Source organism: Anguilla rostrata, chromosome 5, assembly GCF_018555375.3.
Source record: "Anguilla rostrata isolate EN2019 chromosome 5, ASM1855537v3, whole genome shotgun sequence".
In the NCBI taxonomy this organism is placed as follows: domain Eukaryota; kingdom Metazoa; phylum Chordata; class Actinopteri; order Anguilliformes; family Anguillidae; genus Anguilla; species Anguilla rostrata.
Genome location: NC_057937.1, coordinates 30,088,661 through 30,094,660, shown reverse-complemented (window position 1 = coordinate 30,094,660; position 6,000 = coordinate 30,088,661).

Sequence of the window (6,000 nt, the reverse complement as noted above, 5' to 3'; positions counted from 1 at the left end):
AGTCTTGGCTTCCTTACAGACAAGGCATCCGAGACCATCCTCCTTTGCAAACAGCCAGGGGTTTCTTTCCTTCCAGGATCTCCACTGATTGTGTCCCAAGTTCTGTGGTGGTCATTCCTTTGTAGCAGCCCCTGCCTCCTCATCCTGCTCCTCTTCTGAACGGTCCAATTATGTGGTGGTCCCACATTCAGCAGAATCAGGTCTGGTAGCAAAGCCAGCATCCTCAGTAGCAGCAAAGCTAGTGCTAGCTGTAACAGTAGCAGGTGAATGTGTGCCCAAGTGTGTGGTGGTGGTCCCACATTCAGCAGCGTCAGGTCTGGTAGCAAAGCTAGCATCCTCCGTAGCAGCAAAGCTAGTGCTAGCTGTAACAGTAGCAGGGGAATTCCAGTTGTCTAAAGCTGTTTTTTGTTTCTTTGTGAAATAAACTAAACTAGCCAGGCTTGTAGACCCCATCGGCAGCAGCGGCCTTTTTTTCGGCAGCATGGTAGCTAGTCTATACTACTACTTTCTATTCAATATATTATAAAGATAATGTTGGCTGATACATGTAGTGGCTTCTTCTTCCAAATTGGTTCGAACATTTGCAGCTTGCGCGCTCTCAACAGGAATAGGCATAGTTCGCACAATATTCTACTGCGCACCATGGTGGCTTGGTGGTGAAGTGCAGACTTATTGTCATTCACAAGACAATATGGTGCATTTAGTTCTTTTGGAAAACATGTTTATTTTAGCCTATTTATCTCGTTAACGTAAATAATACTCATTACATTGAAAAATGCATTATTTGTGATTAAAATAATGGTTGTTAGTAATGTATTAGCGACCTCCACAGATGTATGATTTTACTGCTTTCATGGGAGCTCAGACCCCTCCTTATGGGAGCTCAGCTCCCACTGGCTCCCACATAACTCGAACCCTGACTGCTAATGTACTCCTGTATCCATGTTAAGGATACCGTCCGTTTTCCCCACCTCATCTGAGAACACTGGATACTCATCAAGAAAGGGCCACAGTGAGCAAAGAACTGCAAGCAAGTCCCATACACTAGCTAGCTCACAAAGCTACCCCAGCAGCTAACCCAAACCTCTCTTTGACCTGAGTTGGGTCAACAACACCTTTGCCTACGTCAGAGGTATTTCCAATTAAAAACACCTTGAAAGTATCCTTCAGTCATATACTAGAATGGTCTACAGTGGTCTCCCAGGTTGTTGGCTATTGCTGAGCTCATTCTTAACAATGCGTTAAACAATAGATTTTCACACATCCAATGTTTTGGCCCTGTCTCAGATCGATTTATTCAGATTTTTCACCCTTATCATGGCCTGCTTTACTGGCATTGGCATGTATTTGGTCCTCATGCTGACAGACAACAGAAATAGACTTGAAATGAAAATTTCACACCTAGAATCAACTATAAACCTTTTTGGTAGCTGTCTTTTACTTGAACTAATGAAGACACATGAAGCGGCCAATTGTTCATTTACTTTTACTCCCCTAAAATGGAGGGACTATGTATAACAAGGGCTGCAATTCCTACACTCAATAAGGGATGTAAATACGCTCAAATTAAAGCTGACAGTTTGCACTTTTTTCTCGATTCATTGTTTTATTTCAAATGTGATGCGCTTATGTCAAAAATGATGTCACTGTTGCAATAGTTGCACATTTAACTGTATTAAATATAGTTTTGCATATTACTGTATTTATATCTGAGAGGCCATAAGGACTCAAATAGTATTGATAGTATTGCATTATCCTGATTGTCTGCCTCATGGAAAACCACTTCAATGATTTGTATTTATTCTTAAGGTGAATTCCAGTATGTCTAGGAAGATTATGAGGGGTTCTAGGTGACTTGTCCTTCTAATACACTGTTTTAGCATTGTGTGGCAGTTGACCACGCCAGTCTGGCTGTGGCCAGCAGCACCACAGGGTGGCACATCACCAGAAATCAGTTGCCTTGGTTGTCCCTGTCTCATCAGCAACATCATTCCCCACATGCAGCCTACCAACACAAACCCAACATTAAGTGAAATTCTTTAATGTAGTGACTGTGGGACTGGTAAACAGGCAGCAGATAGAATGCGATTTTGAGGAGAGACATAGGTTCTTACATTTTGGAAATAAAAAATATTAATGGAAACACGGTGTTAAGTTATAAATTTAATTTCATGACATAGTTATATATAAATCATGTTGTATGGGAAGAATTGCTTATCTTTTGAGAATACCTTAAATAGAAAGTGTTCCTTTTTCTTAGTAAGTGAAATATGCTTTGTTGTTTTATTTTCCCAAATAGCCCAAAATGTATACTTGGATTTATTTTGAAACATTCCACCCTCAGGTATTGATTTTGCATGCTCATAAGATGAAGACGAGGCCTCACTGAAACTCTGTGATGTTGGAATCAAGCAGTCCTCACTAGGATTCTTTTTTCTCTCTAGTCGATCTATACCGCCAGTTGCCATGACAACAAATAGAAATTTTCTTCACACTTGACTAAAGTGCATTTCACCACCAGCACAACATGGCGCTCTCACCCCACGGTCAGAAACTCTATCATTGCAAGCTTAACACAGACCCTCAGTGTCTGATAAGAAAAAATGCATAAATGTAGAATCATGTGGTCTGCAAAGTGTCATAGTTTTAAAGGTGTAGGATGTCCAATATTTTCCCCTGTATGGGAATGAATTCTGTGCATTCCTGCATGCATTCTTGATAGTGGTTTTAAATCTACATTGCATACTCAGAAAGAACATAAGCTTTCAATGTGTTTCAATGGTTTCAAAGGGGACTGATGTACACACAGACCAAGTGATAGATGGGGAGGCTGCTGTCATTTGGCAGCATGTTTTCAGAGCTGTCATCCAATGATAAGGCACGTGACTCCAGCATGACAGACTAATAGAGCAATTCCCCATCAACAGTCACCCTCCTCCTAACAATCCCAAACAGCAACAGGCTTCCAGCAGTGATGTGACGGCCATGAGCATGGTGCCGTCAGCAGGAGGGGGGATGACACAAAGGTTGCGACTATCATAGGAGCCTTCAATCACCCTTCGGCTGAAACACTCCAGAATGCCCTTGCAGCTGCCTCTGGAGGTTGTACACATTCTCAGGCTCCACTGGCAGGGAGTAAAGGAAATTCTGGAAAGTCATTTGGCACTGTTTATTAGCATCCCTAACCCCTTTTCATCTTTTCATCTCTCTGTCTCTCTCTCTCTCTCTCTCTCTCTCTGATTCAGATTCAAAACAAGGTCGATTTTCATCAAAATCAAAACAATTGATTATGCAACAATTGCCCGTGCACACAGATATATGTGACAAAACAGCTCTCTGTATTAAATAAAACAGGCCCTTATAACTGTTAAGTACCCATTATATCTCACTTGCTCTTTCTCTCTGTCAGTTTTATCTTTTGCCTTTAAAAGTTAAATGCAGTGGTAAAGCTTTTTGTATAAAACCCATACAGTCTGACAAACAGAATACTCAGAAAGACAGGAAAACCTACCATATTTTATGACAACAACAATTGTGTTGAATGTCCCTCAAGGACCCTGTGATCTATAAAAGAGGGCATTAACGGAGACTGATACAAAACTAAAAAATGGTACTTACACAGTCTGTGCCTCCCTGTAGTCCAGTAAAATGGCTTTACTAGTAATAAGTAGCCAGAAATACTCTGAAAATACTCATACCATAATTTCCACTAATGGAGGTATTTTTTAGGAAAAGACAGTTGCATTGAACCCCACAGACATTGCATCATACCAATAGTACATCCCACACATTTTTCAGTTGTTTTCCATACTTGCCTTTCATTCTTTCACAGAGAGCCATTAAAATTCATGCAGGCGCAAAACCCACATCAAATGAGAGTCAGTAGCCCTGACAGAATGACATGAGGGAAAACACAGGCCTCTTGGCCACGGTCCTGACAAAATGCACAGTTTGATCTCTGTGTCACATTTACCACACTGGCAATAAAATATATATCATCATGTACAGTATTGAAATATATACTGTAATGCTTTGACAAACACATATGAATATGTTGTATGCATGGCAATGTGATAATTCTTGCTTTTATAAAATATTCTGATGGTTATTTTGAGAGACATCACATGGAGATCAGCAAAATTTTATGAATCAATAGGCTCCTAATTGGTGAAAATGTGGACACATGGTCATTAAAATGAACCATTTGGTCGATAACAAAGAATTCAAAGACAAAGTAAATCATAATGACCAAAACCAGCATTGTGTTAATATGTTTAAGCAAACACTTATGAAATTGAAAACAACTTCATCACTTCTTTAATTTGAAAATAAATGGTTACCTTTTCTGAATCCTTTTTGCTACTAGCATAATCCTGGTCTCAGGGCCAGAATTACTCAAAATACTACAGAAACAGCAGCTCAAAAGGTGCAAGTTTTTTTCTCACCTAAAATATTTTTTAGTGGATACAGATGCTTTTGTCTGTGCCTGGTCAGCTTAAAAACTCTTTTTCTGGCAGTGCCAGAAAAAATGAGTATTCTGCATTGTATGCATATTGCGTTTATTCTGAGGTGTGTCTAGGTAGATTCATAGGAGACTCAAAAAGGACACTTTGTAACCAAATGATATTAAAAGTATTTAGAGCTGTAAAATACTATATATTGTATGCTATATGCTTGTGGCTTCCTTTTCCCCTGCCTGTCACCCACCCTCTCCCTATCCTCTCCCTTTTCCTACCCCTCTCCTTGCTCTCCCCTTGCCACCTCTGGAAGGTCTACAGGTCTGGAAGACTGTAGAAAATAACTACATTAGCTATCTAGTTTACTTATCCATTAATTGAGGTCCATTTATTGAAGTTAAATGGAAATGGAAATGAAATACCCCACCTTCATGAACATTTCAAACACATACCACAAGTTCATATTTCACATTTGTTATTCAAAATCAGGTCCTTATTCCCTTATTCCCCTTATTTATAAGCACACTGAATAGTAATTTTTAGAAAGTATATTGATGCTCACCAATATAAAAGCCATTCACTCAATACGCCCTCTGTTCTGGAGTCAAAGCTGTTTTCACTGTCTTCTGTCCTCAGAATATTCACTCAGATGAGTGATTTCTTTCAAGGCCTCCAAATACTGAGGGTTCTGTTTAGACTTAGGCATTGCAAAATATTTTTTTGTTGTAAAACAACAACAATTTTAGGTTTGAAGAACATTTTTGCCAGTGCGTAATGTTCTTTGCCTGCATACTGAAAAAGTTGCAGTTTGTTCATGCCTATACACTGTTAGAAATGTACTTTCATTGGCTAAAATACTTGTCAGTCATCATTATAATAGCTAGCCATTGGCTGGCTGTGTACTAGGCCGTTGTCCCTGTCGAGTCTTTGCTTGTGCAGGGTGTGTGCCATTGGTTATACTGAGGGACTGCTTGGCCAGTATTGTGGGCTCATCTTGCTCCAGAATGTCTGTATAAACTGGAGATAGTAGCATTTCATAGGTACAAGTACTCTTGGCCTGTATGCAATGGCAAAACGGACAACAATGACAATTCCTCAGAAGAATTGCTAAGTAAACAATGGACATCGACGTTTCTCCATGTTAGCATGTTTTGGGGCTAAAAATCATTATGGATTTTTTTCACTGGACCCTAGCCGTGATAAGGATACTGACTTTTCAGTGATTTGTGTCATCTGTGGATTTGCAAAATGCATAGAAGATGAGGACCCCCAAGCCTGTTTTGACTCCTCACATGCTACAAAATAAGGAAATGTTGGCATTGTAAACTTTTTTATAGAGATAGAACTGTGAGTTCTAACATATTTCATTGTAAAAACACAGAATGAATGCCAATAAACCCACTCTAGCCCGAATATGCACCGACTTAAAGCACTAAAATTCTGGGATTTCAATTGTGGGTGGAATGAAAACCAGTGTACATAAGGGAACCCCAGTACTGATATTGGTACAGCCTTAGAAAACAAAAAATAATCCAATTAAAAC